This window comes from Cetorhinus maximus, chromosome 17 (assembly GCF_964194155.1).
Source record: "Cetorhinus maximus chromosome 17, sCetMax3.hap1.1, whole genome shotgun sequence".
NCBI classification, from domain to species: domain Eukaryota; kingdom Metazoa; phylum Chordata; class Chondrichthyes; order Lamniformes; family Cetorhinidae; genus Cetorhinus; species Cetorhinus maximus.
The window spans coordinates 22,002,148-22,025,134 of record NC_135895.1 but is presented as its reverse complement, the minus strand read 5'-3'; the positions used below and the strand labels follow the sequence as shown (position 1 = coordinate 22,025,134).

At 43.5% G+C, this 22,987-nt stretch overlaps 1 long non-coding RNA gene across 1 annotated transcript; it reads right to left on the bottom strand.

The window, feature by feature from the left end:
* On the bottom strand, window positions 1-22,498 carry LOC144692733 (uncharacterized). Its single transcript, XR_013579372.1, has 3 exons — window positions 22,144-22,498; window positions 1,457-1,540; window positions 1-292 (listed from the first exon to the last, which is right to left on the bottom strand). It is a non-coding gene; the product is annotated as an uncharacterized LOC144692733 (long non-coding RNA).
* Window positions 22,499-22,987: the final 489 nt, after the last annotated feature.

Here is a 22,987-nt window from a genome sequence, read left to right as displayed (position 1 = left end):
TTAACACTATAGTTTATAACCCCACCAGGTCCTGTTTTTTTAACTCTCAAATGGCCAGTGTTCCAAGGAATGCAAAGAAAATACTTCAAAGGCATTCAGAAGCTCTCCTCGAAGAGTGTAGCATTGACATTAATGACTGGGAGGAGCTTGCTACTTACTGTTCAGAATGGTGACAACTTGTCCATCAAGAAGTATCATGCTTTGAGTCCCAATGGCAGTGGCAGAGAAAGAAACAAATCCTGCACTCTGGATCCCACACCTCATGGGACGTCCTACCCGAAGTGCCCAAGTTCTGTGGGTCAAGAAACGTCTTGTTCAGTTACATGAAGACTCATGGGAGAAATTCAAGACCCTGAGTAGGCATCATCCTCTAACTGAGGGGTGGTAGTTTATAATTACTTATGCTATGAACTCAGTTCTACATTTCTACTCTCCTCGCTGTTCTAGCTGCCCTCCAAGGTAAGATTCTATCAGGGCCATTCCATTAGCTTTTTGGCTACGTAACCCTCCACCTTTTCTTTATCGACCTCAGAACTGTGGATGCCTCAGCTCTTGATTCGTTGTCGGCAGATACTCAACTGCCTTCTCACAGCTTTTTAAAAAGATTTATTCTTTCATGGGATGTATTTCCCTTGAACTGAGTGACCAGCAAGGCTATTTCAGAGGGCAGTTAAGAGTCGACCACATTGCTGTGGGTCTGAAGTCACATGGAGGCCAGACTGGGTAAAGATGGCAGATTTATTTCCCTAAAGGACATTAGTGAACCAGATAGATTTTTTTAAGACAATCGGTGATAGATCCATGGGCACCATTACTGAGGCTAGCTTTCAATGCAGACTTTATTAATTAAGTTTAAATTCTACTAACTGCTGTGGTGGGATTTGAACCCATACCCCCACAGAATTAGCCTTGGCATCTAGATTACTAGCCCAGTTACATTACCACTACGCCAGCATCTCCCCAAGCTCCCAAGCTAACTCTGCTGACTGCTTTCTGCTACAAGTTCAGTGAGGACCGCTGTAGGTTTCTTCCACTAACTGAAAGCTGGACCAAATATTCCAGCTGTTTTTCCCTCATGATTTCCAAACTGAGATAGAGTCCCACCCGCATTCCCTGCAGTGAACGATGAAGTTAGTAATTTCTCTGAAGTGCACGCCTAACTGACTGACATTTTTTTCACTCTCCCAACAGCAGTCTACGCCTAGACCAAAACCTAGACCAACTGCTTCTGTCTGTTCCCAAGCTGAACTGCTTCCTTTTGTCAGCAAACTCACACAGATAAATTAAACAAGGGAATCTTCTAACCAAGGCTTCTAACCTGAATCACTATCTCTGTAGTAACATGCTTTGGGATGGTTCAAACAGAAATGCAAACAATTTATTTTACCTTCAATGCTATTCTTTGATTCTGTAATTCATATGAATAATTTATATTGTTTATGGGAGTTTTACGAACCTTTCTCGAGACTCCATGGCTCCATTTCGAGCTTAGAGATGGATCATTCATTGTTCAAGTTTTATTCCAATATCAACTCTGACCCTGTAAGATAAGCATAGGTTACCTTTTAAGTTTAATAAACCCAGGCTAGTTTGAATTGCATTTAAATCAGAGTTATTACCGGTTTCTCAATCAGATATCCACTTATCTTACATTTAACACTTCAACCTACAAACTAAAAGATATATTCCTGAAAATAAAAGTTATATTTTAAAATACATAGGATCTGAATTTCCACAGAATGGCAATCAGAGTCTGATCGACACTCTGCTCCTACTTTTTTACCTTCAAATCTTGATCCGATCCTTCCTTGACCTGACCTTTCGACTCAGGCCGGGTGAGAACTGTGCAGAGCAGGACACTCTCAAAGCCATCTTTGAGAGCTTCAGAGTCAGATGCAAGGAGGCCACACCTTCGTTTTGTGGCATCGGCTATGGCACAGTAGGTTTAAAGGCACAACGACCTTCAAGCCAGGGAGAAGCAGACTTACTTGGCTATCTGTTGGAGACAAGGGGTACCCACTTAAAATGTGGCTGATGACACCTGTGAGGAACCCAGTAAATGAGGCCCAGGAGTGCTACAATGAAAGCCATATGAAAACCAGATGTGTCATTGAGCAAGCAGTTGGGTTGCGGAAGATATTCTTCACATGCCTTGATAGATCTGGAAACGCCCTTCAATACGCAGCAGACAAAGACTCCAGAATGGTTGTGGTTTGCATAGCAGCAAGGTTTGGGCCTTCAGGAGGAACAAAGCACAGAGCCTCTTCAGAGGAGGAGAATGAATGTGATTCAGGGAAAGGAACCAGCCTGGGATGCCTTCAGAATGGTGAGGTTCAGTTAGGCTCCACCAGAGCTGAGGTTGACAGCCTTTTTTACCTGAGAAGCCTTTTAAAAATATTGCTTAAAATAAAAACTATTAGGGGCCACAAGATGAAAATTTGGCATTTCTAAACCAAATACTGGGCAAATTGCCAATTTTCTCTGGTAGAATGCATAATTTGCATACATAATAAATAAAGTACATGCATTAAATTTAGGTATTAATAAGAAAAAAATTAAAATAGAGCTAAGTCTAAATTATCACTTTATTTTACTAAAACAAATTTTAACTTGAGATGTGTAGGATTAGAACAATCTTTTGACTATTGATACTGGTGATTAAAAACAGCTTCTAATAACAAATTAAGAATAGTTTGTTGTCTCAGCTATATTAGAAACAATAATGGTAGCAACAATAAAACCTGTTCCTTGAACCAACGGCGTTATCTATAACCATGGTGTAGCTAGACCACTCAAAACAGGTTGATTTCGAGCACAATGGTGTTTTTTGTTTAAATACTCATTTGGAACTGTAAAGTGCAGCATAATGATTAGCCTTTTATCCCCCCAGTAAAAACACAGCTCTTCATTTTTTTTAAGCCTTTTTACATGATAATGTGATCCAACTGGAAAGTGTTGGAGCTGCAGGATGTTAAAGAACCGCATGCAGCTCCAGACCCACAAGTTGCAGACTCCTGCCCAAGTGCACCCATCTGGCAGCCACATACTAAAAGCAGCTTTCCTCCAATACAAGGACCCCTTTCACAACAGCCCATTGCTTAGCATTAAGCCTTGTCTTACCATTCACAAGTGATAAGGCAACTTGTCAGGGAGCAGGCAAGAAATGGGCAAGAAGGAAAAGTGGTATAAAAAATTATTTATGGGCTCAAAAATGAAACAGAAACTTAACAATTTAACATTGTGTCATGGCATACTCTTGTGCAACTACAAATCTTTACTTTTCCTAACACGTCTACATGATGCAACCCCTGTTGCTTCAGCAGAAGTAGAGGAAAGCAGCTCAGATCTCTGCTGTGACTGCTGAGATGCACTTGGCTGACATTCTCTGGATCTTGGAGCCCATGAAGGCCCCCCTAAAGACTGGTCCGCCTGCACCTGTGCAAAGGCAGACTTGGCCATCAGGACACGAGGCAACATGTGGCGTACTGCCTGAGTGGGGTGTGGAAACAGTGGAAACGCTTTAATCGGAGTCCTCACTTCCATGTCCCCATCCCTCTCGTGGCTTAACTGCACTTCTCTGCTAGCAATGAGCTGGCGAGCACTTTGCTGCACATCAGTGGGGCGATGAATGGCCAAGGCTAGGATTGCATCAATCCTATTTAAGGAGGCATTCATAGTGTGTGAGCCATTGGTGAGGGTCTGCATGCATTTGTTTGATTGCCACTTTTGATGGTCTTTACATGTGGCTATTCTTTCCATGGCCAAAGACATCACTGCAGAGTTCTATGACATCATGTCACTCATGCTTGAGACAAAGTCCTTCAATGCCTTTGAAACCCATAACAGTGCAGCTGGAAAGTCTTCCAGTATGTTGCAAATTCTTTGCTGCTACTCCATAAGTATTATTCTTGTCGATGGCCCCCAAGATTCAAAGTTTGCATCCAGCTGAGCAGAGCTTGGAGAATCCTGCATCTTCCAATGAGGACTCTTTACTGCTGTCCTTGCCTCCACCAACTGCTCTTGCTTATTTGTGATATGTAAATCATCAGATGAAAACAAAACCATCTTCCTTATTGATCCCAACGAAGTGTAAATTTCTGAGCTGGTGCATGGTCTGCATGGTCCTGTGATGGTGCACCCTCAGTGTGAGTTACCTCCCTGGAGGAGTCATCGTCATCCTTCAAGGCTATTTCCTGTGGGATGTTTGAAGTCCCTGTGGGAGATTGAAGACATGAATTAGAATTGTCAAGGTAAGAATTTTTAATGGGTCATAATGTACATGTGCACATTATCATATTTCACTGACAGCTGACATCAAGTCAAATTGACTGAGTGTTGCATGCCATATGGCTACGTGCTACTTAATTCTGTCATTATGTAGCTTGGAGGCCCCATCTCTGATGACCAAGCATGCTGAGACTCCATTGATCTCCTCTTTCTCTTCATATGTTAATTGTGAGGTTAATGGAGGACCACCTCTGGTTCTCTGACTCTCCCTCATTTTCTATGCCCTCTTCTGTAGGGGAGAAGAAGAGACCAGTGAATGAGAGTATTGGAATATATTGAATGAATAAATAAATGAAGAACATTTGTTTAGGGTGATTGAGGGAGAGTCATGACATTGCATTAAGATGAGCGTGTCAGTGGTGAATCGAAATGTGGGATGTGAGAAAGAGTATGAACAGAGAGTAATGGGTGCACCTGCGAGGTAAGTAGGTGTGAGGAATGATGTGTTGAAGTAGGCTTGAGGAGGCAGAATGAGGAGTTTGGTGTGACACATGCACTAGGATGTAGTTGATTGTGCCCTTGTATTCACCTTTCCCGCCCTTAAGTCATTAAACTATTTCAGCACTGAATTTGCGAGTGTTGGCACCATAAACCTGCTGCTCACCACTTGAGCAACCTCCAGCCATGCATGCTTTCTTTCACTGGCTTCTTCTTCCTCCCATCATTAGGAATCAGTAGCTCCCTGTGGGCCCTGACAGCCACCAGCATTAAGTCCAGGGAGGCATCATTAAGATGAGATGCAGACTTGCAACATTGGGACTTCACTCCTGCTTCCAGCTTGCCTTCAAATTACAAATTTTGTCAGAATATGTTCCGACGAACTCAGCATAGCGAAAGCATCTCCTTCCTCAGATTTCAAAAAGGGCCTGTAACTATTAGTGGATCAATGGAGTTAAAAGCCCTATCTTCCAACTTTCACATGGTAACTATCCATGAAATACATAGTGGTAATTAGCAGCATTAACTTGGAGAGAACCAGGCAACAACTGTTCTGCGGTGTTAATTTTGAGTGTATCTGTCATTAATTTACCGACCCTATTTATTACTTGGTAATTACTTCAAGCTTGTTGCTAGCCACCCAGAGAAGATCACAATCTGAACTTTGAGACAGAATGGGAGTGTGTTGATTGTTTTTTCATTTGGCTGGTTTATGACTTCATGTATAGTTGCTTGGGGTGTGGTGGGGGGAGGGGGTATACTGTAAGGCATATTTGGTTGGCATTTAAAAGTGTAAGTGCCTACATCATGATGAATTGCCTGGTTGCTCCTGCTAGATAGCAGCCCAGCAACATCCATGTTTGGCCTTGTAGTTTAACCCACATTAATGTTCCTCTTGAAAAATTATTTTCCTTTTATACTGATCAAGGTAAGTTAAAGTAGGCGGAAGAAGGCTGCCCTGGGGAAGGACCTGGCATTGTTGTTATTAATGCTTCTCATGTTCCCAAAAAGTAACTTACAAATTTGCTTTTATCTTTTTTCTGAACAGTCAGCAGTGGTTCCTTTAAAGAATGCTGGTTTGGTCATTCCAATTATCAGGCTGTGCGTGGGTTAATGAGCATGGGCTAATGAGGCTCCTGTCCAGCAACCCCTTGGCTACCCGTTTCAAGCTCAAAATAAAATAACCATTGGCAGGAATGGAGAGTTAAGTGCTGTGCTGCTATTTTAATCATGCTATCTTCCTGTTCCCACCTGAGAAAGGAGATTAAGATCAGTGCCTATGTGTGCTATTGCAGCAAAGTTGTTACCCACTTAAAATAAAAAATGATTTTGTTTTTAAAATAGTGTACTTTTGAATTTGATGATAAATGTGTTATCCAGTCTGCTAAATACTTGTTTCAGCATGTTGATTTTCAAGGAAATTTATCTGCAAGTTGGTTTGGATGATTTTTAAGTTTCTTGTAGATAATCTTATTCTTATCTTCTGGATTTGCAAATATTCCGAACATCCTCAGACCATTCTTTCTGATTCTGCTGTCAAAGCCTAAGTCTTCCAACTTTTGCCCCGACTGTGCAAATCACTTTTGAAATCTCCTCCTTTAGCCATTGCATTGCCTTGCTGAATCCAGCTATTTCAAGCATGCTTAAGCTTCACCAGAACTTTGCATAGGCTTCAGTGACATGGAGGAGTAAAATAAGATGGCATTGTATCATTAAATTAAAATGCTAGTGTCTCGGAGTCACCAATGTCTTTTCCTTTGTAGTTGAAAGAAATTGTTTTGCAGCAGTGAGTTTTTGAAATTACCTTCATTTTATGTCTTGAATTGCTGACCTGAATTGATTGTGTAGAGGCCTGATTTTACAGAAGAATGTAACAATTGAGATGTCAACTTGACATATATCCAGGTTAACTGATGGCATCACCAGAACTTTTGAGCTACAATAACCCTTACACAAAGAACAGTGTTGAAATAGCTAGCCGGGTGAGGCTGTTGGTTTGGGAAAAGAGACTGAATGACATCTTGCAATGATAATGGACTCAACTTTTAGCATGTCGAAGCACAGTGCGGCAGCAATCAATAAAGCTAAAGAATGGGTTTTGTAGTTGCATGAGAACAGTGTAAAAACTGCAAATCTTATGGTTCATCTCTTTCTCACAGTGACAAAATTTGCTGTTGGACAACATGACATCAAAGGCCAGGGGAAATGCTCAAGCTCTGGGCCAGAAGCAAAATTCAAACCCCATGAACCAGATGAAGGAGCAGGCCTTTGAGAGCATAAGGTTTTTAAATGTATTGTAATATGTTGGAAAGCTCAATGACTTTCTTTTCAGCATGGAGTAATTTTTTATGCATTTGTTATATATTAAATGTTCGTTTCCAGCTGTATTTAGTAACCTGAATTAGAAAATGATGGACAATATCTGTTTGAAAAAATTGTTTTAGTGGTTTGTTCAGTTCTTTTTGTGGTGGTTGCTGATTCAGATTGTTGAGCTTAAAAAACTGATTTGATTGGGTAGTTTTCTGAGTTTTGCTCATTAATGTTGTTAGTCTTTCCTACATGTCAAGTGAATAGAAGTTGTTTTTGATTACATTTAGTCAATGAGATACTTCAATCAATCAGCATCTTTAACTTATTACATCTGATTATTTTTGCTTGTGCTGGATACATTTTAAGATGTGATGTATATGACGAACACCAAAATTTCTGTTTTTATAATGTTAAATAACAGGTCAAAATGGAGGCTATTCTGTTTCATTAAATTTCAAAATGGAACACAGGAAATAAGCAATCAGTAGAAAATGATAAATGCCACTTCTACAAAGAACAAGCATGATCAATTTATTTTGATGGTTGAAGCAATGGAATTAGAAGATGTTAATATATGTATTTGACAGCATTAGAATCAGTTGTGAAGCTCATTCTGTAAGAAGGAAAGTCCAAGCAAGCAAGCAAACTTAAGACTGCCACACTGCAAAAAAATTGTTTGAACCACAAAAAACAAAAACACCCTTATAACCCAAAGGTCCTCTTAGAGTCTTAGAACCTACTATTTAATTAGCTTGTTTTGAGAGAGAGAAGTGGAGCAGAAAATTAATCATTTAAAAAAAAACTCATCTCTGTATCATCAGAGATTGCAGGGGCAATTTTAACTTCCTCCACCCTTTAGAAATGGGGTTGTGTTATGAGACAGCCTTTTGGTAAGACTGAGTTATTTAAAAATGCCAGAGGGAAACTTTAAACAACTGTCATGACCTATATTTTTAAGTGGTATGTTTGAGATGCAACTCTAAATTCAGGAATCAGACCACCAGTTCTGGAGAGGTTTTTATATTAAACTAAATGAAATGTTTTATTGAGTTACAATATATTAAACACATACACATGGCTACAAAATACTACTATCATAACTTTTAACAAATTCCCAGCTAATCTCCATTAAGGCAACAGCAACCCATAGATTTTTAAGGAGTCACCAGGCAAAGCATTTTCACCTTACAAATTCAAAATGAGGTTCCTTTCACTTTGATTCCTTTGCAGACACACAGCGGTAGGCTTACAGGTTTTGATCTTACATTGCCTCTGCCCTGCACACACAAAACTGCTATCTGTTATACCTAGCACAGCTTATTGAATGTAAATTCTCATTGTATCATCAGCCCCTTTGAACTCCACCTCTTCTAACAATAAAACCCCTTTCATAGTACCAATTTTATTAGTAATATAAACATATTGCTTGATCTCTGTTAGCTAGGTGCCAGATTTCACTTGCCTCTTGAATGCTCTATTCAACAAAATGTAAATGTACCTCTACCTGTCTACATCTCAAAACTAGTATACCTCAAAGCACCCTGACTGGCTGGCTTTAATCCAATTAAGACACACCCACAGACTAAACCAATATTTAAAAAGAAAAATAATTTCCAATAACATTAATAGCTTCATGACAGGTTATAATGGATCAAGGTCAACTTACTAGCCTGTTGTTGCATTTTAACTCAGGATAGCCACCCATCTGAATCAGGTGGTAGCCTCATTAAGCAATGCAAAGTTGAAGACCTCTAATGTACATTGGACCCAGATGCAGTTTTGAAGACTTTCTGGATAGAATGTGTGCTGAAGATAATCTGCTCAATGAAAGTTGGTGGGTATGAGGAAGAGGCTCCAAGAATGTAAGTCTAAGATTATTTTTTTTTGGTCAGGACAGGAGCAGCAAAAATGCTTCTCTAGGTCCTCAAGAATTATGTGGACCAGTGTCACCCTAGGCTCCTCCCCTTGCATGATTGTGCCACTCCCTAGATAAACCACTTTTTCTGCTAGTTGCCCGATACCCTGCTGGCTCAGAAGGGTTGACCTGCAGGCTGTGGGATGCCTATTCAGTGTGTGCAGCTGTTATTAGCATATTAATGAGCTCGTGTCATCTTGTCCACTCCACTTGTCAGCCACTCGTGTGATAGTTAAAATCTATTCTTGTGTTTCTAAGAACACAGAGAAGTGGTGTAAGAATTACAGGCACTGGGCAGAATTCTCCCATCCAGGACTAAGTCTCCTGGTGGGGAGTGTTTCCCTCCACAGTGACAGCCAGGAAATCCCGTGGAACCTTGTGTCCCTGGCGCCATTAATTATCAGTTGGGGTTTTCCCGACGTCCTGCACAGCGGGGCATGCTGGATGGCGCACGCCCACCATCATGTCCGGGCACCACATTTAAAAGGCACCCGGACATCCTCACTGTCAATATTACCTACTGAGATGTCTGGAAATGGAAGTGAAGGTCCAGCACCCAAGTTCAATGACGCCTCCCTGCACATCCTGCTGGAGCATGTCAAGGCCAGGAGGGATGTGCTATACCCGGCTAATATGGAGGAAGAAGCTAAGCAGGGAAACTAACCCGGCATGGACACAGGTGGCCGATACCGTAAGTACCCAGGCTGTCCAGCGCAGGTCAGCCATACAATGCCGGAAAAGGATGAACAACCTCATTTGCTCCACCAGGGTAAGTAAGGCTTCAGCTGCTCGCACTAACCACAACAAAACCAATGAATGTCAGGGTACATGGGTCTCAGTGGCAAAGCCATAGTTGTGCCTCATAGCCCCACTGCAGTCCATTCACTCTTTGGTGGAGTGACCACTGTGCCTTCCACATAGAAAGATCAGTGCTGTATGGAAGGGGGTATGGGGGGAGGGTGGAATGGGTTTAGGTGCAGAGGGCAGCAGCAACTGCTGCAAATCATCTACCTCTCTGAGCCTTATCCTTGCATGTGGATGGGCTCAGCACTCTGGAGGGAGCTGGCCCACAACCCTTCCAGACAACTTGCAGAGCAGTAATACCATGTCTCACAATCCAGTGGGCTATCTGTAAGAGTGGAAGTATGAGAAGTGAATGTGAAATTGCAATGTACAAATGGATGCAACATACAATTCCTCTCAAGCCCATCTTTTCTGTTGTCTTAGGAACACAGGAGCAGGAGTATGCCATTCAGCTCATCAAGCCTGCTACGCCACTCAAGAGGATCATGGCTTTTTCCTACACTATCTGGCATTTACATCACTGGCATTTAGAAATCTGTCAGTCTCTATTTTAAACTTACTCTTAGATTGAGCTTCCACAGCCCTCTGGGGTAGAGAATTCCAAACCTATTCACAACCCTCTGAGTAAAAAAAAATTCTCCTCATGTCGGTCTGAAGTGGCTTCCCCCTTATTTTGAAATTGTGTCCTTTGGTTCTAGACTCACTACTAGGGGAAACACCTTACCTGCATCTACCCTGTCTATCTATCCCTTTAAGTATTTAGTAGGTTTCAATGAGATCACCTCTCATTCTTCAAAACTTGAGAGGAATACAGGTCCAGTTTCCCCAATCTCTCTTCATAGGACAGTCCTGCCTTCCCAGGAACAAGTCTACTGAAACTTCTTTGCACTCCCTCTATGGCAATAATATCCTTCCTAAGGTAAGGGTACCAAAACTGCACATAGTACTCCAAGTGTGGTCTAACCAAAGTTCTATACAATTGAAGCAAAACTTCACTACTCCTGTACTCAAACCATCATGCAATAAAGACCAATATACCATTAGTCTCCCTAATTGCTTGCTGCACCTGCATGTTAGCCTTCAGTGACTTATGGACAAAGACACCCAGGTCCCTTTGTACATCTGCACTTTCTAATCCCTTACCATTTAAGAAATACTCTGTGTATCTGTTCCTCCTACCAAAGTGGATAATCTCACATTTTTCCACATTATATTCCATCTGGATGTTCTTGTTCACTCAGTAAGTCTGTCCAAATCCTCTTGAAGCCACTTTGTACCCTCCTCACAACACACATTCCACCTAGCTTTGTGTCATCTGTGAACTTGGAAATATTACATTTGGTCTCCACATCCAAATTATTGATATATATATTGTGAACAGCTGGGGTCCGAGTACTGATCCCTGCAGTACCCCACAAGTCACAGCCTGCCAAGGCGAGAATGACCAGTTTATTCCTAGTCTCTGTTTTCTGCCTGTTAACCAATCCTTAATCCATGCCAGTATATTACCTCCTATCCCAAGTGTTTTAATTTTGCTAACCAATCTCCTGTTGGGGACTTTATCAAAAGCCTTCTGAAAATCCAAATACACAATGTCCACCAATTTTCCTTTATCAATTCTGTTAGTAACATGCTTAAAAATCTCCAACAGGTTCATCAAACATGATCTCCCATTGGTAAATCCATGTTGACTATGCCCAATCAGATCATTATTATCCAAGTGTCAATTTATCACATCCTTTATAATAGATTCTAGCATTTTCCCCAGTACTAATGTCCCATTAATTTCTCTAATACCACCTTCCTACTAATATAAAATTCTTTCAATTCCTCATTCTCCCTAGTCCCTTGGACCTCTAATTCTGGGAGATTTCTTTTATCTTCCTCAGTGAAGATAGACACAAAGTAATCATTTAGCTTCTCTGCCATTTCTCTATTCCCCATTATAAATTCTCCTGACTCTGCTTTTAATGGACCCACATTTGTCTTAACCAAATGTTTCCTTTTTACGTACCTCTAGAAGCTTTTACAGAAGGAGAAGTTGAGAAGGAGAATGGGAGAAGACGAGAGTTGGCCACCCATATCTGAGGGCTCTTGCGGAGCTTGAAGAGAGGGCAGCCCAGCTGACAGATGTGGAGCGGGACTGGGCAATTGGTGATAGGGAGCTTGAACCTGGGCCTCCACACAGTAAGGATCCATCCGTGGTATAGAAACATGAAGGCCAAGGATGCCTCCATGTTGCAGGCAGCTCATGCTGTCACTCACCCTCTCCTGTCTCACTTACAGGTGCCAGCAGGCAGTGGACAAGGCCCGAGGCTGAGGACTCCCCGTTAGGCCTCAGCAAAAACACTAGCCTGGAGAAGAGCCAGGAGAGGCGACAAGAGGAAAGATGTTCACCTGTAGGGGCATCACAACAGACAACTGCACCCTCCACCAGCCTGGAGACACACACCTTGGTGGGTATTAGTTCTTGCTCAGGAAGGGTCTTACACCTGGTGGTCAACACATAGACACGTGTCTGCAGCAGGAGGAGGCAGGGTCAGTTGAGCTCACAGGCACTTGGAGGACTGCTGGGGAAGAGGCATCCGAGTCCAATGACAGGCCTCTGGAATTGACCTTGCAACTAATGGTGGAGAGTCAGCAAAAGTGGGGGACCATCGGGCAGAGGTGTTGGACACCCTCAATAGAGTTGAAGGAAGTTGAAGGAGTCCATCCGCCTGCTGGCTGATGAAATGGTGCTGCTCTGTGTGCACATTGAGTTCTCCATGGGGAGTTTGGCGGACTCCATGAAGATCCTAGTCCAGCAGATTCTGCCCGAGATGCACGCAGACCTGCACTCCAAGGTGATAGCCATGGGGGAGCTTTTGGCATGTGAGAGGGGGATAGAGCACCTCAACCTACCTTCAGGAATCTCAGAGGTTGTCTGGACCTTCTGAATCCCCTTTGTCTGTGACCTCTTCAACTCCTCCTCTGTCACTGCAGAGGGAGCAGCTGGCCCACAGGAGGACAGCCAAAGGAAGCCGGGCCTTGGCTCTCCAGAGGATATCACTCCTCCTGCCAACCCCTGAGTCTGTGTACATCTATGCGTCCCCACTGATGGCCCTCGCTGCCTCTTCACGCGACACCATCGCACCCTCACCAAGGCAACAGGCCACTCATCCGCAGGCTGCCTCCACTCCTCCTTGTTATCCAAAGCAATAGGCCACTAGTTAGCAGGCTGACTCCATCCCTGCTCTGGATGTCAGAGGAGCACCTAGAAGAGGTAGGAGGCCAAGGCAAATAAACAAATTTTCATCACAACTGGTTGTACGGGTGAATACATGATTTTCACAGTTATAACCTCTGTAAATTTCATCACTTTCACTGCAATAATGTCTACTATCTTGTTAAGGCTTAGTGAAGGCCCCACCATCCTCCCCCCACCCCCACCTCCTCCCACCATTCACACCTGGACAGACCCCCTTGCCCCTCCAGACAGGCAACCAACATGGTCTCTCCCAATTTCCCCCTTCATTCCACCTGCTGCCTTGCTGCACCCCTGAAATACGCTTTCCAGCAGCCCCAACTGCCAATGTCCCCCCTCTAGGCCTCGACCATCCCCCATCTCTTCAATCCTCTTCTAACCTTTTTTAACCCCCTCCCAACAGTACCTCCTGCTGCCTTCCACTTCAAGGATCTGATCCCATGGCGAAGTTCCTGGAAGAAGGTCCGATCCCATGGCATTGTCCCTTGAAGAAGGCCTGAAGTTTGAGTGAAGTTGCTATGTGGAGAACTCCCACCTTCTGTTTTGAGGAAGACTCACGTGGATTAAGCTCCACCACCCTGTGCTGCACATGGCGCTCCAAGGTCTGGTAGCTGGAGGCTTCCATTTTCTCGTCGAATGTCTGTGACCTGACCAAGACCCTTAAGGTATGTCCAGACTTTTGCATACCACGTTGGTCCAGATATGTTCTGGACCGCTGTGCTTTTCCGCTGTCGTTGCGGAAAATCGGGCGTGGGGGAAGATTCCGGTTGGATCTTCATCTGCATTGCATTAGTGGGATGCAAATCAGTTTCTTGCCGGCCTCTAGCAGGAATCGTGATCTGCCATGGCGGGCAGTATCAGAAGATCATGCCAGCGTGAAACTGATTTTTGGGCCTCCCGGCAAATTCTACACCCCCTGCATGGCATTGATCCCACCGATTGGGGCATGGGAGAATTCCATCCACTGTCTTTGCATTTCAAACCATTAAATTGCTTATACCAATAGCTTGATCTTGTACATTATTTTATGTATAAATAAATCCAAACAAACAATTTTAGTCTGTATTCTGTAACCTAGATTTTCTCCCACCTTTTGAGGTAATGGACGAATGTAGTGGACATCCCATGTAATTTCTCCATTAAGCAACTTGCTGCGATTTGTCATTATTGTCAGATCTGGCATACACTAACCTTTGCACAGAGTATAAGGATGCATCTTTTGGGTTATAAGAAACATGGTTTATATATTGTCATGAAACTATTCAGGTATATAATGTTATTGGAAATTATTTTTTTAAAATAGAGGTTTAGTCTGCGGGTGTGTCTGTGTGTTAATTGGATTAAAACCAGCTAGTCTGGGTCCTTTGATGTGTAGTAGTTTTGAGATGTAAACAGAGGTAGAGGTGAATTTGCATTTTGTTGAATAGAGCATTCAAGAGTGGGAGTGAAATCTTGCACCTAGCTAGGAGGACATCAAGCAATATGCTTATATTACTAATAAAATTGGTACTATGAAAGGGGTTTATTGTTAGAAGAGATGGAGTTCAAAGGGCCTGGTGATACAATGAAAATTTACGTTCAAAGAGAAGTTCTGGGTGTAACCTGAGGGGAGTTTGTGTGTGCAGAGCAGAGGCATGTAACATCTAAGCTATTGTAAGCCTACAACTGTCTGCAAAGGAACCAAATTGAAAGGGACCTCATTTTGAATTCATAAGGTGAAAATGCTTTGCCTGGTGTCTGGTTAAGTCTATTGGTTATTGTTGCCTTAGTGGAGATTAATTTTGGAATTTGTTAAAAAGTTATGCTGGTAGTAATTTGTAGCCATGTGCATATGTTTAATTTGTTTTAAATTAATAAATGTCTCATGTAGTTTTATATAAAAACCTCTCAAGAACTGATGGTCTTATTCCTGAATTTAGAGCTGCATTTCAAACATACCAATTGAAAATATAGGTTATTACAGTTGTTTAAAGTTTCTCTCTGGGATTTTAAATAACAGCTTTTACCAACTGCTGTGTCATAACAATATAGAAGCTGTAGTGTAACTGCGAACATGAGAAAGGTGTTGGGAAAAAGCTCAAACTGCAACAATGCCCTTGAAATTGTCATTTTGGATGCATAATATATGTAAAACCTTTACGCATAGATATTTTTAAGTATGCCATCAGTTCCAACTGATAACCTCAAAACACTTATTCAATTTTCTTTCTATGATCCCTGTTGGTCAACCGCAGTTTCCCTGTACACCAGATAAGCTTAACTTTGGATCCTTACTTACTATAGTGATTTCAAACTTTGCTGATGATATCAAGTTTGGAGGTGTGGCAAACAATGAAGATTATACCAATTGGCTGCAACAGGACAAAGATAGGCTAGCAGAATGAGCAGACAAGTGGCAAATAGAATTTAATACAGAGAAGCATGTGGTGATGCATTTTGACAGAAGGGATAGGGAGAGGCAATATAGACTTAATGGGACAGTTCTAAAGAGTGTGTGGGGACAGAAGGACCTGTGAGTGCATGTACAGAGATCTTTGAGGGTGGTAGGACATATTAAGAGAATAGTTAACAAAGTAAATGGGATCTCCATAATTAGAGGTATTGAGTAAAAAAGTAGGGAAGTTATGTTGAGTTTATATGATGCTCAGATTGGTCACCACACTTTAGGAAAGGATGTGAGCATCCTTGAGAGGGTGCAGAGGAGATTTATCAGAATGTTCCAGGGATGGAGAAGCTGGGGTTCTTCTCCTTGGAGTGAAGTAGATTAAGAGGAGATTTGACATATACAAGATTATGGCAGGTTTAGATAAGGTAGACGAAGAAAAGCTGTTCCCATTAGCTGATGGTATAAGGACTCAGGGGCACAGATTTAATGTTTTGAACAAGAGATGCAGGGGGAGTATGAGAAGAACTTAGTGAGTGCTAATGACCTGGAACATACTGCCTATGAGAATGGCGGAAGCGGAGATGACCAATGATTTCAAAAGGAAATTGGATGGGCACTTGAAGGAAATAAACTTGTAGGGCTACAGTATACAGCGGGAGAATAGAACTGACTGGATTGCTCTGCACAGGCCAGGTGTGGACTTGATGGGCCAAATGACCACCTTCTGTACCATTATGACTCTATGATTCCTGTATCTCAAGCTTTCCTTACAGCCAGTTTGTTGATTTTATTTACCAATTAGTTTTTTCCCCCAGTAAGGCCAGATGGTTAAATCTTAACCGAGGCATGAGAACATGCAACACTGCACTGTGTCATGGCTTGTGTATCAGTTTTTGGCAACAACAATGTGATGTTCTATAAACAAAATATTTTACTCAAATAAATGTCATGTACTTTATCCATGCCAAGGTTATGGTGAGCATGAATGCAAAATGTCTTATATAAGTTTTCTCTGCTGAACAGATCTTCTGTTGCATAAAAATGTCTTAAAGTCCAGTAGTTGACAAGCCGTAGATCATTTTTCTAATTTCCCCTGCACTCCTGAAAATAGCAATCTAAATAATTAGGAACACTGATAAAATTTTCATTTAAATCAGATTGAATACGATTCTGACAGCTTGGTATTCTTAGTACAAAACAACCTTTTGTATAGTCATCAACTGGCAACATTCCTACAGTTCATGCAGCTGTTCTATTTACTGCAAACTCATCAACATTAACTCACAATTAAAGTGTCATTGATTAAGACAATTCAGATTATGCAAGCTTCTGATATCAGTGAAGCAGTGTTTTCAACACACACTATAAACTACATAATAAGGATTAACTAGTTACAATATTCTCGTCACCTTTTAGCACTGTCTATAGAATTGTAAGATAGATGAACTAGTGACACAAATAGAGGTGTACAGGTCCACAGGTCACTGAAAGTGGCAATGCAGGTGGATAAGGTAGTTAGGAAGGCATATGGCATGCTTGCCTTCATCGGCAGGGGTATTGAGTATAAAAGCTGGGAAGTCATGCTGCAGCTGTACAGAACCTTGGTTAGGCCACCTTGGAATATTGCATGAAATTCTGGTCGCCACATTACCAGATGGATATGGAGGCATTGGAGAGGGTGCAGAGGAGGTTTACCAGGATGCTGCCTGGTCTGGAGGTTATTAGCTATGAGGAGAAGTTGGAGAAACTCAGATTGTTCTCACTAGAGCGACGGAGATTGAGGGGTGACTTGATAGAAGTTTACAAAATTATGAGTGGCATGGACTAGTCAGTAGCTTTTTCCCAGGGTGGAAGAGTCAATTACTAGGGGACATAGATTTAAGGTGAGAGGAGAAAACTTTAGAGGAGATGTGCGGGGCAAGTTTTTTACGCAGAGGGTAGTGAGTGTCTGGAATTCGCAGCCAGAGGAGGTGGTGGAAGCAGGTACAATAGTGGTGTTTATGAGGCAGCTTGACAAATACATGAATAGGATGGGAATAGAGGGATACGGACCCCAAAAGTGCAAAATGTTTTAGTTTGACAGGCAATATGCTCGGCACAGGCTTGGAGGGCCGAAGGGCCTGTTCCTGTGCTGTACTTTTCTTTGTTCTTTGTTCTTAAATAATTTAGATCTAATCGCCATTACAGAGACATGGGGTGGCATTTTCCAGTCCCCTCCCCCCAACCACATTGGGTTTAATGGTGAGCAGGGAGGACAATCCATTAGGAGCTGAAAAATTGGTTTCCTGCCAGGGTAAAATGACGGCGGGAACTTACACTCCCACTCGTCATGGTGGGTAGACATTCCCGCCAGAGGCTGGTGAGATACTGTTAGATGAAGGCCCCAATGGAATTGTCCGCCCCAACCCCCGTCCAATTGTCCGCGCCGCCAGTGGGGTATTACGCCGGTCCCGAACAACATGGTGTGTACAGGTCAGACTTACCTGCAAGAAGGTCTGGGACAGCTCGCGGAGAGTGAAGCTTGGCAGCTGTCCTCTGGAGACCTGAGACCCGGGGCAGGATCTTCCGGTTGGCGAGCGGGGGTAGGGCCCCCTCGCTGACGCATAAAATGACGCTGGATTATGTCGGGAGTTCCACCGCATCGGTAACCGAGTCAGCTGCACGCCCGCTGATCTGTCAATGGCCTATTGAGGCCATTGAAAAAGTAATTAAGGTGGTTAATGGACCTGCCCGTCCAACCTTAAGGTTGGCGGGCAGGCCGGGAGCCCTGGTGGGCTTCGGAAAAAGCATGAAACCTCATCCATGGGCGAAATCTTTAAGAAAGATTTCAATAAAACTTATGGACATGATCCAACTCATGTGACAGTGTCACGTGAGGGGACATAACAGGGAAAATTTTTAAATATGTAAATATGTTTCATAAAAGTTTTAAATCGGAGCTGATCTCCCTGAGGCTGCACTTAGCCTGTCACAGAGGATGAAGCTGAAGGGTTTACTGGCATTGGGGATTCGAAAGGGCCGGAGATCCTCAGAGAGTCCTGAATGGCAGCTCCGGGATGTGCAACAGCCACTCCCCATCCTTTTGGGTGCCCAAGGGCCCCTGTCTGACTCCTTGAGGGGAAGGGGCACCTGGAGGGAGGTGGAGGTGCCCTGTCCCCTTCTCGCATAGCCACTGCAAAAGCTCACCCATGGCTACAGCAATGGAGCGCAGCTCTGCGCACATCTCCGGCAGAAACTGGGCATTCTGTTGGATCAGGTTCTCCATGGTATCTGCCACCCTGCCCATGGAGACCTCAAGATGTGCACAGGTCGGCATCACTTCATCAGAAAGCAGGTGGACGGACTCCTCCGTCTCACGTGCCACTCTGCTGAGAGCCTCCGCCACCTTTGTCTGATGTTCTCCCACCTCTTGCAGCTTCCCCAGCATTTGGTGCAGGGCTGATCAGCTGACTTGGACTTCTGTCACAAAAATGGACTACAGCTTCACCAACTAACTATGGGCATATTGAACCTTTAGGAGAGAGCTGTGTTTTTAACACATTGGCATAGATAGAAGTTTGGCTAGCTATCAGGAAGTAGAGAGTTGGCCTAAATGGGTCTTTTCCTGATTGGTAGATGTGACAAGTGGTGTGCCACAAGGATCAGTGCTGGGGCCTCAACGTTTTACAAGGGACCTAATGTATGGTTGTTAAATTTGCCTATGACACAAATAAATTGTGAAGAGGATATAAGGAGGCTACAAAGTGACATAGATAGGTGAAGTGATTGGGCAAAGATCTGGCAAATGGAGTATAATGTGGGCAAATGTGAAATTGTTTGTTTTGGCAGGAAGAATAAAAAGATTATCTAAATGGTGAGAGATTGCAGAGCTCTGAGATTCAGAGGGATCTGGGTGTCCTAGTGCATGAATCACAAAAGGCTAGCAGGCAGGTACAGCAAGTACTTAGGAGAGCTAATAGAATGTTATCATTTATTGTGAAGGAATTGATTACAAAAGTAGGGAGATTATGCTTCAGTTGTACAGGGCATTGGTGAGACCACATCTGGACTATTGTGTACAGTACTGGTCTTAATTAGGGAAAGATGTAAATGTGTTAGAAGCAGTTCAAAGAAGGTTTACTGGACTAATACCAGGAATGGGAGGGTTGTCTTATTGAAAGGTTGGACAGGTTAGGCTTGTATCCATTGGAGTTTAGAAACGTAAGAGGTGACTTGATCAAAACCTGCAAGATCCTGAAGGGTCTTGACAGGGTGGTTGTGGAGAGGATGTTTCCTCTTGTGGGAAATTCTAGAACGTGTGTGTGCGCGTGTGTGCGCATGTGCGAGTGCCCAACCAACGGGTTGGAATAAAGAGGGGAGCCAGCTCATTCCTCCTCCCCTGGTCGTAACACATCACACGTGTGTCTTCCCCAGCACTTCTGCACACTTCCGAGTGCTGGTGAGCTTAGCTGATCCTGCCTTCTCCTGCTGCAGACACATGTCTATGCGGTGACCACAAGAAAGTGCCTGCCTGAACTACATCTAGTATCCACGGTGACTGCTGTGATGCCTCCACAGGTGTACTTTCTTCCACCTCTCCATGGTCCTCGGTCCTCTGTGAGCTAGGGTAACTGCTGGACAGGACTTCGTCCTCTTGCCTTGCAGTCTTCCTGCTGGAGAAGTGAGAGCAAGTGACTGTCTGAGCTGTCTCCAAAAAGAGGAACACATGACCCTTAGGTTTCTACATGACGTGCTTACTGGATGGAGACCGCCTGCTGACCTGTCCACCTCCACAAGCTCAGTCAGGTTCCTCCTCTGCCAGCTGGGCTGCCTGCTCCTCGAAGTCCGTGGGGTTCTTGATGTCTGTCTGGCCCACTGCCATCTTCTCCCTCTCCTATTGTGCTGTAACTTTTCCGGCGCAAAGAAATAAGATGGGGTTGAGAGCTATTGAATTTCAGGTATCTTTCGCAAACTACCGGTCTTATAAATAACCAACTGGATTGTGTGCCGTGTGATTGATTAACTGCTGGTTGTCAACAAGAGTTCTGGGGCAGCATCCTTAAGAAAAGTGACAACATGCAGATATAAGGATAAGGCTCACAAAGGCATGACATTAGCAGTGCTTGCTGCTGCTTTGAAGCCTGACCCTTTTCCCTCCCCTCTCCTGCAGATAGCACATGAGCTCTCTGTGTTGAAAGGTCCCACAGTGGCCTCTCCACCTGCAGACTAGATGGACTGCAATGGGCCACGAGGCATCACCTTAACACGTTGCCACTGAGGCCCATGTCCCCTCTACCATTCAGTGGGGTGAGTGAGCATTTGAGGGTTCTCTTAACCTGGCAAAGCGGATGAGGTCATTCGTCTGTTTCCTGCACTGCAGGACAGTCCTCAGGTGGAGGCCCTGGGCACTGACCACCCTGGAGACTTCCTCCCATGCAGGGTTAGTCTGTTGGCTTGGCCTCCTCCATCCTCTGGGTAAAGGACACCCCTCCTGGCCTCTGCTGCATTGAGCAAGACTTCAAGGGAGACGTCACAGAATCTTTGGCCTGAGCTCCCTGTGATCGGTGGGTCATCGCCTCCTTGAACTGTGGGTAAGTTGATGTCCAGCTGCCTTTTAAATATAACAGCGGGCATGTGGCATCCAGCCCACCCTGCCACGCAAAACATTGAGAAACTCCTGACTGCATAATTAATTAGGCCAGCATCACACAAATTCCCACTGGCCTCCACAGTGGGAAGAATCCCAAGTCCCACCCCTATCACGGGACTTAGTCCCGGAATGGAAAATTCTGCCCTTGGTTACAAGGTGATCAAGATGGGAAATAAATATCCCAGGGTACACAATATTTCGGAAAGACAAACAGAATGCAAAGGAGCAAGGGTATCCCTGACAGTAAAGGATAGCAGAAATATATTTGTTAAAAAGAATCTGGCCTCAGAAGATCATGAAGTCGCATCAGTGTGGGTGGAAATTAGGAATAGCAAGAGTCAGAAAACAGTAGTGGGGGTAGTTTATAGGTTCCTTAACAGTAGTTATACCATTGGACAGAGCATTAAACAAGAAGTTATTGGAGCTTGTGTTATGATCCTAGCTGATGTTAGTACTGGACAAGCCAGATCTCAGAGTGGAACATGGCTTGATAGATGCTAACTTTTATTTTTTGTTTAGATGTGGGGAGTGGCTACTGAACAGAATCACAGGGGTCAGCCGATGAACTTTTAACAAAAGAATAAAACATTTATTAAACCAGATAAGATGAATTATATTACAATACTCCTTCGCCAACAACTATACTTTTACAAATATATACAGCTTCGTAAGGATAACCCAAGTTACAAAAAGCTATCTTATACTCTAATGTTCACAATAAGTACACAGCCCATGTAAACAAGTGGTCGACCTGTGGTCAGGCACAGCACATTCTGAAACCAAGTGACAGATGCCACCCCAAACAGATGCTATGGATCTCTCCTCCACTCCCCCCAGACACTTGTTACACCACAAACCAACTGGTCTCACTGAACTCCGCCTTTCACACGAGGGTTTCCAATCTCCACTTTCCAAGAACTCGCCTTGGAATCTTCTGCTAAACCGATGCCTTCTCGCAAACGCCTTCTGCAAGAGTTCACCTCCACTATTTCGAACTCTCCTTCCGATGTCCCTCTCCCCTGGATCACCCTGTGCATTCAAGCTTTCTTCCATGTACACTCTCTCACACTGACTCAGCCATGACAACAGAACACCACTGCTTCACATGCTCATAGTATAGAGTTACAAACCTTCAGCTGTCTCTTTGGATCTTCTCTCTGCTCCTTACTTTCACTTCCACAGAACAGGACCTTTTCCAGATTCCTGTCCTTATCCTCTGACTAGAAAAAGGAAAGGTCCCTCTTGGGACCTTTCCTTTTCCACTCCCCTGGATTTAGGGGCTTTCTTCTTTAATTTCTGGAACCTGCTTCTGCAGTCCTTCTCCTGTGTCCAGCTTGTCCTTGCGGCAGGCTTCAACTTTAGTTTGGGTCTGCTATCTGTCCCTCTGCTGTTCAGCCTCTCTGGAATCCTAACTTCAACACCAGTTTTGGTTTGGGACTTTCTATCTGTCCCTCCTATGCTGCAATTGCTTCCAACTGAATTCAAACTGCTTTCAACTGAACTCAAACTACCGTTCTATCCCTTTGGGACCTCTGGTTGTTAGGCAACAGCGCAATTTTTTCTCGTCTTGTTTTAACTTTCCTAACCTTCTCCCCGCTCCGCCACCCCCACCTTGATAACACAGCTGTCTACGTTAAGACTCATAAAACTCATGAGAAATGCAGGTATACAAACAGAGTTTTAGACCTGCTGTCTCCACTCAGAAATGAAACTAGATCCCAGGTCTCACCTTTTAACCCATAAATAGGAAAAAAATATAAATTGAACTTAAACTTAAAGATGTACCTTTTTCTTAACACATACAAATACACATATAACTTACTTAAACTGTCTCTATTTCCTAATACTTGTAACAAAGAAAATGTAATAAATGTGGGGAGCTTTAATCTTCACATAAACTGGGACAATCAAATTGGCAAGAGTGGTCTAGATGATGAGTTTGAATAGTGTTTTTGTGACAGTGGCAGGGGCAAT